The sequence below is a fragment of the Temnothorax curvispinosus genome, unplaced genomic scaffold (assembly GCF_003070985.1).
Source record: "Temnothorax curvispinosus isolate PA1 unplaced genomic scaffold, ASM307098v1 QBEX01017059.1, whole genome shotgun sequence".
NCBI classification, from domain to species: domain Eukaryota; kingdom Metazoa; phylum Arthropoda; class Insecta; order Hymenoptera; family Formicidae; genus Temnothorax; species Temnothorax curvispinosus.
This window is the reverse complement of record NW_020226839.1, coordinates 308,567-320,906: the sequence shown is the minus strand read 5'-3', so window position 1 is coordinate 320,906 and position 12,340 is coordinate 308,567. Positions and strand designations below refer to the sequence as shown.

At 38.4% G+C, this 12,340-nt stretch overlaps 1 protein-coding gene across 3 annotated transcripts in view; it reads right to left on the bottom strand.

Annotated features, from left to right (window-relative positions):
* Positions 1-11,943, bottom strand: part of LOC112467212 (putative glutamate synthase [NADPH]) — a 33,205-nt gene extending 21,262 nt beyond the window's left edge. The window contains exon 1 of one of the 3 annotated variants that reach the window (XM_025035730.1): positions 11,691-11,943. The gene's annotated coding sequence lies outside the window, so the exon portion shown is untranslated. Of the gene's footprint in view, positions 1-2,456; positions 2,992-11,690 lie in introns of those variants that run through there. The other 2 variants (XM_025035729.1, XM_025035728.1) reach the window with 2 other exon arrangements.
* Positions 11,944-12,340: the final 397 nt, after the last annotated feature.

The following is a 12,340-nucleotide window of genomic DNA, read 5'->3' as shown; positions in this document are numbered from 1 at the left end:
AACCCACGTGCGATAGTAAGAAGCGGAGGAAGCGAGCGAGCGAGTGAGCGAGCGATCGATACGACATACAGGGTGTGTCTGAAAGCCCCGGCAAGGCCTGGCAAGGCTCGTCCTCGGAGGATGCTGGACATTTCCGAGGATCGATGAGCTAACGGAGAATTGAAAAGACTTCGGAGGCCATAAATTTCGAGGCTTGGCAAGATTATGGAAACCGACTTCAGACAGTTGTCTCATATCGCTTATTTTTAAGGTAGTTATTTTTTAAGTTTAAGTTATACATCAGAATGAAAAATACATTGGAGTCGAAAAGAAACATGCCCATCACGTTCCCCCATCATGCTTTTTCGTCAGATATACGAACAGAAAGGTACTCCCTATCAGGTGTATAAACAGATAATGACAATGTAATGGTATGTTATTCTTTCGGGGATTGAGAGATAATATTAAAAGATAACGTAAAAGAGAAAGCAGGGGGGTATAGATTCTTTATATAGAATATTATTTTCTAGAATATTATCTATATTCTTTATATAGAATATATAGATATATTAAATGCGATAGCAAGTGCGATGACATCGCGCACGATGTTAATAAATTGAAATTAGTTTTTCCTAGTTTATAGTACAGTGTTTCTCCCGAGACCGCGTGCTGGATAGCTATTTTGATGAATCATTTTGATTGATTAATTTCACGGTTATATTGCGACAAACGTTTATTGCGCATGCAGAATAGGCTGTGGATTTTGGGATCAAAGCGCGTTCCCTGGTTCCCTCTAGACCGCGCGTGGGCTAGTAATAAGGATCAGGAATCCACGATGGTGGTGTTCCAAAATTATCCTCAAGCTATTCCGGTCATTTCGGGCCCGGAGAGGAAACGTATAACTCTCGCATTCGCAATGTTATCGTTGAAATTGCGTTACGGTTCCGAATTAGAAACTACAGTGTCAGTGTATGAAACGCGATAACTGCATGGGTTAATCGTCTCTGCATTTATGCGCTGCGATAAGAAAGAAGTGGATATGGAATGTTACAAAAATAGCTCGCATACGAGTTTCCAGTTACGGATTTCTTGACGAATCATCGTCGAAGAATGTCTGGAGCATTTTCGAAAATCAATATATCTATAAATATAATTATAGAAATTATTTTCAAAGAGATCGTGAAGTTTCACTGAAACACATAATTATTAAAATTGTTTCCAAATTATTATTTTCGCGTGCTCTTTCCGGAGTACATAAAAATAGCAGCAAGAAAAGAAAAAGATTATACCATTAAATTTTAGCGTTGCAGAAGTGTCGACAGTGAAGAATAAAATAGAATTTCTGCTGATTTAGTGTTACATTGAGTGTGTTATTTAAAAGTAATTCAATCGCTTGCTACGTAAGCGATTCTCTTTAGTCATGTATAGAGATTGCTTCGGATATTTAGAAAAAATAATTATTGTATTTATTTGAATTTACTTTTTAAAAAGATATTAAATATTGATTACTCTTTTTGTCTTTCCCCCCTCTCTCTTTCTCTCGCACGCGCATTCCGTCACGGTAGTGAAAACGTGGCGGTTTAAAATGCATTAAAATACACGTCCGTCCACATGTCCGTATTTTAACCTGTTCATTCGTGTTTCGAGACCCGTTTCTCGCCAAAGCGGCGCAAAAGAGAGAGGAAGAACGAAAAAGAAGAAAAGGACTACGCATGTGGAGGAACGTTGTATGTCAGGACTGGGTTTACTTATAGGAGCATTGGACACTTGGCGAACAACGTGTGCCTGCATACAGGGTGTCTACGAAAAATATATATTAATTTTATCATAAGCAAATTCGAATTAATGTTTTTTCTTGATCTTCAAATGCATATAATTTCTTTCTCCAATATTTTTTTTATTTTCTGGGATTTTCTCAGCGGCAAATTAAAGTACTTAAACGCAAATTAATTTCGAGATCCTCTACTTAAGATATGTTGCAAAAAGTTTTAAATGAAAACAATTTTTAAGAACGTTAAATATTACCCTTAACAACAAGAATGTCTAAGAGATATTCATTAAATTCTTGATTTAAAAATTTTGCGTTTTTATTTTAAGTTCTGTATTTTAATACTGTAATTTGATAATATAAATACAAATAAATTACATTATCTCAATATTATTCTTATAGTTTCCTAGGAAAGAAATTAAAATCACATAGAAATAAATAAATAAATAAAGAAATTTCACATTCTAAGATCCCAGCAGATCTCGAGTCTCTATTCATATGGCGAATTCGTTGAGTCATTCTTGATAAATTTCAATTACATCTCGATGTAATAGATTTTTTAAATGAAATCTGATATCTTTCTCTCGAATTTTAATCGGACTTCCTTGACAGGAAAACTCGATATGCGAGAGATTTATCGCGAGCCGGCGCGCGTGGGTTTGCATTTCCTTCCTCGCTTCAGTCGACGTGGCGCGTAGTCCCCTCTTACCGATAGGAATTAGGTGCACCAGGTCGGCAGGCAGGTCGCTCCGAGAGTGCGTGCGTCTTCCTTATCGCCAATCAGCACTACCGTGAGAATATAAACTCTTGCACGATTATCAATTGTCGTTAATTCGAATCAGTTATCGTCTATTATCAATTGGATCGTTTTACATAGAGTTCTTTTCTCACTCGAGTGAAAAACACGTCTCGCCAGAAGTTCCGCAGAATATTCACCGCGATTTCGGCACTGTGACAATATACGATTCACACCGGATTCAACCCTCGGTCAATCGGCTTTAAGGGCAATCGTACGAACCGCACCACGTCCCGATCCTGAGGACCACTGCGAGCGCCACTGTCTGGCGGAGGGAGAAGGGCGTTCTGAGTCCTGAATAACGACTTCTCTGCCTCCTCTCAGACCGTTTAGCTTCGATTAAATCGGCAAAAGCACGCGCGAGAGAGAAGAAAAATAAAACGAGAACCGAACGTACATACGAATCGCGAGTCGGACGGGCACTGAGGACTGAGACCGCTGAGACGTCGGCCGTCGGCGGCGGCGCTCGGATGTCGTTAAAAACCGAAAAAGCTCCCCCTAGTCCCCCTTCCCTTCTTTTCCCTCCCTTTCTCTTCTCTTCCCAGTCCCTAGACCGGGCTGGCTCTCCCTCTCTCGTTCTCTCGTGGCACGGCGCCTTACCCTTACCCCATCGCGCTCGTTGACGCGCGAGTCGCGACGCCTCTCCCCACCTGCCCCTTCCTCCGGCGCTCACTCTCCCTCTGTGCCAATGCGGCGCTCGTCCCTCCTGATCCTCCTCCCGTCCCGCGTTCCGGCGCGTCTCGTCTCCGGTCTCGCTCCGGACTCCGGAGCGCCTCCGTCTCTCTTGGCACGCCGCGCCGCGCGCCGACGAGTTTCGATGCAAATCGCTCCGGAATACGCTTCTGCGACGTCTTGAGGCCGTTCATTCAAAACATCTCCTTTTTTTCTCTCCTTTTTTTCTCTAGATTGTATCCCAAAGTGTTTGTAGCTTCGCCGCGGATACATTCCGCGCAATTTCAAGCGGCATTTTGTAACGATTGATCGTTACGCGAAGCATGCGACAAAAACGGCGCATTGCATGCGATTTAATTAATACATTCGTTCGCTCTTCACCTCGCGTCGCGGTTCCGCTCCGAGTTCCGAGACGAACCCTTTTGGAGCGTACGTGTCGCGGGACACGTCGTCTTGAGACGAGGCTCGAGAGTTCGAGGCCTCGTTTCTCGTTTTCGAATTATCTTGATTTAAATGCGCGACGTTTAAACGCACGGTTATTTTCATGTTAATGAAGTTCCGCACCGCGCCCCTCTCTTGAGCCGATTGTCTCGGAGTCATACATTGTTCGGTTGACATTACGTCACTTGTGTATAGCGGGATATTCTCTAACTTCTTAACGACAGTTTTGGTATCGTTGTGCAAGTATTATATATGGTGAAAAAGCTGTAGTTAAAGAGTTACAGAGTTCCGCCTCCGAATTCCGAAACGGTTATTAAAATTCCGAACGCTTTATTTTCAAGTTCCGCGATAAATTGCTTTGAAACAAACGCGCCAGTTTATTTTGAACTGTCGTCTTTTTGTTTATCCTGCCGATGAGGCGTGACACATAGCACTTTAATTCTATTTCAGGTTCTAACGTAATATAATATTTTTGTTGCGATACACGGTACGCTCTTTATTAACCGTGATAATAATACGGTAGTATTAATGCAACACTGTTAAATATTAAAGGATGAATTTTAAAGCAACATCTTGAGGTAAATAACATTTTGTTATTTTTAACTACCATGTGTGTCGAAATTTATTATTTTAACACAAAACAGTATTATTTTAATTCCATTGGTTTAGTTAAACTAACATTGCTTTAGTTAAATTAACGACATATATCTAGAGTAGGAATAGCAGCGACCTAAAGGAATGGTTAAAAATGACTGAAACTGAACATGAATATAATTAAAAGGATCCACCTTATTACCGCTTTATTACGTACAAAAATTTCCGTTAAATATCTTATTTGACATCTTAATTAACGGGTAAATAAATATTAGATAATCCAGCAAGCATAAATAATCGAGAATATGCGTGTAATTGTCTCTAATAAAACTTCGGAATATTCTGAGTATATCTCAGATGTCATAAAATGTTGATATACACTATAATCTTTATCACAGTGATATAAAAAGAAATATACGTAATAAAAAAATAAAAAACGATGTTCAATAAATGATAGCTAACATTTGGCAGGTGTTACATTTTGTAAAAATAAAAAGTAAATAAGGATTATTTGAGGTCTGTCTCTGCGTTTTATCGACTTTGGTAAATACGGTATATTTATTCACTTAAAAATTGTTTCAAAACTTTTGTCTGCATTATGATTTAGCGTCCATAATAGATTAGTTTAGCATTTATTTTGTTAAAGAACTTTGATACTTACTGTCAAACTCCATTAGGACTAACAATAGACAAGCTTCTACTAGCAGACCAACTTAGAGTTGAGAAGCAATTTGTGACACGTCTAGTGCACTTTGTCTCAAGGTTTCTTGTGCAAACTACGTTGTTTACCGAAATGATGTAAAGTACCGACTTTACATCATTACGGTGTAACATTGTTAATTTTTCATCTATACAAGGTGATACTTTAATAATTTATCTCATTTCATTGACAGAAGAAAATATTTCTAACTTTCTCTGGTATCTTCTGCAGACAAACTTCTGAAGCTACGCCGGGAAATTTTTAATCTGAATAATGAATCTCTTCGCGAGCGAAAATCTCTCTCGGGATTTGAAAATTAAAAATAATGCAAATCTCGTACTCGTCAATTGCAGCAACAATATCTCTACTTTATTGTAAGAATGTTGTTTGCAATATATGAGCTTTGCCGAATTACAATGTTAATAAAATTTAGTTTACAGGGCAATATTTCTTTTTATTTTACACTCATTAACATTCCATCGCGACATGTGTGTAAAAGAGGCACGTTGCGAGTACGAGACGCCCATCTGCGAGTCGCTGTCTTCGACTCTCCTTCTATCTTCTTCCGTCCGGCCTCATTTGCATTCACTAATTCGCACATCTGCGCGAAATAACGTCACTTATTGCCCTCGTAATCGCGACCGTCTCCGCTGCCTCTATGTTTTTGAATTCTGTCAACGGCGAATGAAATATCACTCTTGGAATTTCTTTGCATTCGTTCGACATAAGTGTATTACTAATTCCTCGTGTGTCAATCTGGGCTTGTTATCGTATGCAACGCGATAAGTGCGATAAAAAAAATCTCTAATCAATTTAAAAGAGATTTGTGTCGGTGAGCATGGATATACTGGTACACTGTCCGATAAGCGCATTTAGTGCACATGCTTTCGAGAAAATATATGTCGTTAGGATTAGAAGTTTTATGACGTTGCGTCGAAAGTTGTTGTTATTTGCGGAGAGTCTCAGAAAATGCTAGAAAAATACTTTTTTAATTTTGAGATAAAAATTTACAGCACGTACATGAGAGCACGTGGAAGATTTTAATAGAATGAAATATTGTGGCTTGTAACAGCTCACATAGATTGAAAAATAACAGTTTTGCACCGGCAACGGTTAATGCATTGAAGCAATGCGCTTCACACAAGAAACTTGGGGACAAAGTACATTAGACAATACAAATTCTTTAACTCTGAGTTGGTCCGGTAGGAATGTTTCTACGTAGCGCGATTCTTTGTATTATTAGAAGTTATATAATAGAAAAATAGAGATTTTGCGTTTCGAAGAAAGGAAAGTTCTGATGTGCGTTTCAGAAGATAAATCTTTTTCATATCGATTAATATTATATGAATTGTACATTGACAACATTTTTCGTCTTGAAAGATACGTATGTCATGTATAACGCTCTACCAAATATTATGTTAATGTTTAACATATTATGTTAATGTTTTAAAGACTGAGAAAGTGTATGGCGTCGAATTAAATTTCGCTCGGCTACAAATCATTTTAGCTGCAGGTAGACTATCCCATCCGTCTATTAGAAAATATTTAGTATAGAAGCACTGAAGTCCTAGAATTGGATGTTATTGTATTATCCGAACGTGTAAATCGTGAGTGCCAAATCGGTCTATTATTAAACATCTAGTGTAAACATTAGAATCCTAGAATCGGATGTTATTATCCGAAAGCGTAAATTGTTAACCCCACAAATATTTAATCGTATATGAAATACGCGAAGATTTTATGATGAAAATTTTCAATCGTGTATCTTTGTCAAGTTGCTCAAAGATAACGAACAATTAATAGACGTCGTTTAATCAATTCATGTTGATTACATCACAATTCAGTCGTGTTGGTATCTCTATTGATATTTGTAAGAATATAACTAACTTGCTTCATGCAAATATGCTATTAATCATCCATTAAAGGACTATATCTCTTAGCACGCGCATTCATTAATATTTCAGCCTATGCGAATCAATACAAACGCATGCGCTTATCATATGTACAATATTTTTTAAATATATATGATAACCATTCTGTCTAGAATTTACGGTAATAGTGATTATTCTGGAATGTTATATCCATACAGTTTATATATATATATATATAAAAGAATTTATTTATTATCTATTTTTTTTATCTATTCTTATTAGCAATTTATTAAATTAGTAATTAACTTGATTAAAAAGTGATAATTCGCTTCTTTTCTCGATTTCTATATTTAGTACATTTATTTCTATCCCTCAGAAATCTCGAACGCCCTATTTCTGTTAGATATCGTCGCGCACTTTTCAAGAAATGCAATCAGCTTCGTCATGCTGTTTGACGCAAAACGATACACGAGCATCGTGCGGTCGATAACGCGATTGACGAAGAGGGAAATAGAGAGACGCAGAAGTAGAATGAGAAAGCGAGAAGGATCGTTAGATTTTATTGCGTGCTCGCGTACTAATATTTGCGGGGTGGTAAGAAAAAAAAGTTATCGGACGACGCGAAATGTAAGATTACGTAAATGCGTAAGCGCCGTTACTCGTGTAGTCGTTAGATAACAATTCCATTCTATAATTAGGTTACTGCGCGCAACGAAGAGAGCAACTGTACAGACAGAAAGAAAGAGAAGGCTCAAAAAAGGCGCTATTATCAATTTCTTTGGGCGAGCCGAGATAAAGTATGCTGTGTGTCGAGTTAACCACGGTTATTTTGCGTGCAATAAGAATGCCAGGAAACAGGGTATTATAGAGATATAGTCGAATGAAGTATCTAACGATAGAACGGAGATCAACCATGTATTCTCAAATCTATTTCTAGTCGGCGTGATCAGATAAATGGTATAGATCTGTTTTGTGCGTAAATTACCCGAGAGTACGTGCTCGAGATCGCAATCGGAATCTGATATTTTATTCTGATGTTATCAATTTTGAAGTCTAAAGGTTAAATAACTATATGAATTTCAGTCACGTTTATTTTTTCTCTTATTTTAATGTTTTTTAAAGCTTTCCCACTAATTACAAGAATTCTATTAGCACAAATTGTTAATCTCGACTAAGATTACTAAAATTTCGTCTCAAGTAATTAATTTACATTACTGTCATGTATAAAATTTTTGTATAAACTATTCTCAATATATAAGGTAATAAAAACGACTTATTTTTTATTTATTTATTGCGTAGCAATTATACATATACTCTTGAATAATTTTATTATTTCTTGAAAATAGAAAATTTGAATGAAAAGAATAAACATTAATTTGTTAAAAAATCAGTATTTTAGTATAGAAAACATATAAAAGAATTATAAAAAGAATTTAAATGATGGACAGCAAACGAGGAAGCAAAATGAGAACATATATTTATAATAAAAAATAATTTATAGAGAGACATTATAAGGTTTGATTAAGTTATAATAGTCAAGTTAACCGTATTTATATATAGTCCAGTTAACCAAGTACAGTTAACTATATGTAATTAAATTAGCTTTATTTCTTACACAAAGAATGTTCTTCAGTTTCATGTAAAAAGGCCCCCCGCGACGAGTGTTATTTTTGTTCAGAGTTATGTCTCTAGAGTCAAGATAATTGAAGAACTGGATGTCTCCGGATAACTCATTGCCCTGAAGGATACCCCCTCGGATACAGGCAGTTTTTGACGTCAGTATCACGTATTTTAAGAGCATAAAAAGTAACACGTCATTTTGTCGTGCGATTATACAATCCAATTACATCGCGTGTTGCAATAGAGTTTACGCAAACAGGTCCTTCGCGGGTGGTCTTTTCCAATTAGCACAACTGGAATATTCAAAACAAACGCTTTCGCGCATTTTCGTCATTTTCGTAACACACGTAAAATGGCATTAAGCCGGATTAAAGATAAATGCAAGGACTACTAATGCGTGTCTCATTTCGTCGTTAGCTGCGGCGACAGGGGATAAGGCAACTTCCGCGCGCGCGCGCGTCGGTTAATCATAATTCAAACATTCTCGTTATCTTAGCGAGAGCGAGGCGTCAAGCTGCGCTAAGAGTCATTATCGTGCCAAGGTCAGCACGGTGGGGATCGCAACGTCGGACTAATCAGCAGACTGGAAAGATTCCGCGTTATCGCGCGGGTGAAGATCGCGTCGCGATTCGCGTTATCGTGACGGCTACGCATCTTCGCATTTCCGTTATCGAGAGCGCGGACGACATACGCCAAGTGCATGGCATGATGATTCGCGTCATTCGACTCGAGGTTCGCTCGATAAGCCTCGTGTTTGATAACAAATCCCATTCCACACGTTACGCTGTCCATCAAAGAGAACCTCGTTCCGTCGGGAAAATTTGTTGCAGTTAACGAGAGTGCACAATGGCGGCATCCGATCTATAAATATTTTAATCAGTAATCAATACTGATGATAAATATATGTGGTCACACCGGAAGTGGGTAGATAGTCTCGGGTGACCGAGCATGACTTCTGATTTCGGGTTTGGAGTTTCTTGATTGTCGATTAGGTATCGTGTTATCGAGGGCTTATCGTTTTAGAAAGGAAAATATTCCTACGAAACGATCGATATCATCAGCGAGTCACCGGAGTAGGCGCTTTTTTGTTGTCACTCCATGCCAATAGTCTTCGGTAATTATACGTATTTTTCGCTTAATCATGTTGGAACGTGAAATTGTAAAATGTCTCTAAAGGATTCTCGTAATGTGCTGTATTAATTAGTGTCTGCGTTGTTAAGACTGCCAAGAAGAAAAACGGAGACGTAGAGGATCGTGATCGGAATGTGGTTTGTGACAATGTTGTTTCGAACGTAGAACGACGTATTTGAATGTGAAAAGATTGTTTGATAAATATATAAAACGTATCACAGAATGTTTCCATTTATCATGTCGTCTATTTATTATCCTATAGAAAATAACAGATATTTAAAACTGTAATTCATAAAAGAAAGTGATACGATTATCACGATGGGATTATCGCGCGTATTACGGTATAATTTTCGTGTCAATTTCACTCGAATTTCACGTTAATTACAGTCGTTAATTACGGTTGTTAATTGTGGAAGAACTAATTACACGTTGTGTATTATGCAAGAATATGACATTAATATTGACATTAATAATAGGAACGTCAAAAGTATAAAACGTATTTTATTAAAACTCTATTTCGACTTCAGAGGCGCGAGTTCGGTTACTTGGTGTATTTCACATTTTTCATCTTTTATAAAATACTCCCAGGTGTTACCAGACGTTAGGAAACGATACGGTCTTATTAAAATGCAGGTACTGCTATTAATAAAATTTTTATGCGGCTAGACATGCGACCGGTTCGTGCAACCCGCGAGGTCGGTAAGTCTTAAAGGAGAACGAGCGATATCGCGGTATAAACCCGCCGATCGATACGCAGGCATGTCGGCCGATGAACTGGCGCTTGTGTCCGATCGAGAGAGAGAGAGAGAAAAGTTTAACTGTCCGCGATGAGCGATCTCTGTGTGCAAAGTAAAAATAAGACACGAGCGTAAATTAATCCTTCCGGTTGAACGAAATTCCATCAAACGAAAAGCGAGGGCGATCCGTTGAGCTTTTGTTCCTCATATTCTCTCCTAATCTCAACGATAAGTGTAACGACAGATTACACTTATCGTTCAGATTAATAGAACTTGGGGACTCGGCTACAGTTTCCTTCAGCGGCGTACAGCAAGATAGTCTTCTCGCGCGAAAGTAGATTAGTAGACGGTTCGCCCGGTCATATTGAGCGACACCGGGAGCGACGCCTCGTTTTCGTAAATTTTTTTTTGTAGGACGAAAATAAATTATTCCCCATTGCGCACTTCTTTGCCCTTTGTTCTATCATAATAATTAAAAGTTTCGATGTAGGTCTATTCGTGATGACAAAGGCGAACTACGCGAAGAATACCCGGAATACCGTGACAGCTTCAAGTAAAAATATCGCGGAACGGGAACAATTTATGAGTCAGAGGAAATTACTTGAATACATACTCTTTTGCAGTTACGACTCATCGGTATAGTGATAATTTGCGTACATTAAGGAGAGCGCTTTCATTTAAATTGGGAATTTAGTACAAAAATTATAATACAATTGTTATTAGAATTTCCTCGTGTTAGTACAAATACCGCAATATGACATTTCACACCGACATGCAGAATTCTTCTATAGATTTTCCTTATCCTTGTCGGCACTATCGATTTTTTAAGAGCGGTATATCGAAGTGTGGGAGGTCTTACGAACGTAAATGTCAGACTTTATCTACGGGGTCACGAGTACCTACCGAAATCGTTGGATAAAAAAAGTTTCTTTATCGAAATGAAAAGACTTTATTATTACAGCGAATCTTCGAACTTTTATTTTATATGTATATATATGTATATATATATGTATATATGTAAATATATAGATATATATCCGTAACAGTAAATTAATATTTCCTCCGAGTTTCCTGTGTTCCCGATACTCCTGCCTCCTTCATTTCGGATTCTGTGCGTATCTCGCTGGTTATTCATCTCCGGGATATATCGTAAAATATGCTCTATCGCGAGAATAAGGACAACGAGATACAGTATTCGTTCTTGCGGCCTTTCCTTAACACTCGCAGAAATTAACTCGAGGATCCTTCGAAATCCACGCTCCCTATACGCTCCGAGCTTATTTCGGGAGCCTCGAGTATTTTTCTTTTACTTCTCTGAATCTTGCCGGTCCTTCGCGCGGCTTCGACGCGTCGCGGGAATAAGGGCGAACCCGGGATTTACCTACGTCGTCGAGAAGATCGATGAGGAACGTGCTCCCTCCACGCGCTGCGCCGCGCTCAGCTCGGCTCCGCTCCGTGCACCGGTCTACGCGCCGGGGAAAACGATGATCGTTCGCGGGATATTTTCTCGGAGACACCTGTTCTTTCTTTCTGCTGGACTGTCGTTGCCTCTGACAAAAAGCCGCTCGCACCGGCGACTGGCGACACCGAGAACGTGACGTGCGTTCTCTTGCAACCCCGCTGTAACTGGCGGATTTTCACTATGACGACCAGACAACCAGTGACGTAACTAGACAACTAGAGTAATAAGGGCGCAGGAGCGTTCGCCGCTCGATTGCACCCTTCCTCCTTCATCCTTACCTACCTATATACCCTAAATCTTTGTCCCATTTACGCGAACGATACGTGCAAGGTTGTTGTTGGTAACATAATTACGATTCATGTAAATTCTTGACTGTTATATATATATATTTCAGAGATATATTTTAGAGTCTTTTAATTTATAGTTGCTTTTCTTCAAAAAGCTCGCAAAGCTGATAACTTTTAAGGTGCTAACGATTAAAATAAGGAGTCTCACATTCTAAAGGGTAACATCCTTTTTCTTAATTTTCTTTTATAATTCTTGCAAAAGTTTTAAAAAATTGTCGTAGA